This window comes from Durio zibethinus, unplaced genomic scaffold (genome assembly GCF_047325235.1).
Source record: "Durio zibethinus cultivar Kanyao isolate XHJ-2024 unplaced genomic scaffold, ASM4732523v1 HiC_scaffold_67, whole genome shotgun sequence".
In the NCBI taxonomy this organism is placed as follows: Eukaryota; Viridiplantae; Streptophyta; class Magnoliopsida; order Malvales; family Malvaceae; genus Durio; species Durio zibethinus.
This window is the reverse complement of record NW_028322690.1, coordinates 48,562-49,349: the sequence shown is the minus strand read 5'-3', so window position 1 is coordinate 49,349 and position 788 is coordinate 48,562. Positions and strand designations below refer to the sequence as shown.

Below are 788 nucleotides of genomic sequence, written 5' to 3'. Positions count from 1 at the left end.
CTCAGGGAAGGCAGATTAATTAGTCTTCCTTAATTTAATCTTTAATCTTAATAAAAATAAAAGCACTTACCAAACCAACAACTGCTTTGACAGAATGTGATTCTTTTTTCACTTTCCATATATAGAAATATAAAAAGATATACTAGAAACGACATCTCTTATGTCAATGACACGAAAGGGATATGAAATGAATGGAATTGGGATATGGATGGAATATAATGAAATAGAGCCACTACGAAGAAGTAACGGGGGTTACGAAGGAAACCTCGAGTTCATATTGGCCATGGGTTGAGAACGGGAATTGAACTCTATGAGATCTAATCCCCCGTTGTTCCTCAATAGCTCAGTGGTAGAGCGGTCGGCTGTTAACCGACTCGTCGTAGGTTCGAATCCTACTTGGGGAGATTTGATTCATTCCGAATTAAAGAATTCAGAATGTCAGAATGAAAGGGTTCGCTTTGACCGTTAAGAGTCGCGTTCCCTGCGTCTTTGTTTCTATTGCATTCTATCTCATCGTATCCCATTCTGTTCTGCGCCTTCGAGAAAGTTCAAACAAGAGAAGAGAAGGGCTAGTCTCTTAGCTATCCGAAAGGAAGAAAGCAAAGCAGACCCAGACAAAAAGCTGTTTTCTTTAGCCTTCTCTCTCCATTGAAGCAGGCCTTCGCCTTCCTCTTTTCATTGCTACTGTAAGCCAATCAGACAGTCCCTCTGTCTGCGAGCGAGCTCGAAATCAGGATTGTTAGGCAGTTACACTGCTAGGATAAGCAAGCCCATCTTTTTCCATGTAA

At 41.1% G+C, this 788-nt stretch overlaps 1 non-coding gene across 1 annotated transcript; it reads left to right on the top strand.

Moving 5' to 3' along the window:
* The first annotated feature begins 332 nt into the window (after positions 1–332).
* On the top strand, positions 333–404 carry TRNAN-GUU (transfer RNA asparagine (anticodon GUU)). The gene has a single exon. It is a non-coding gene; the product is annotated as a tRNA-Asn (tRNA).
* The last annotated feature ends 384 nt before the right edge of the window (positions 405–788 follow it).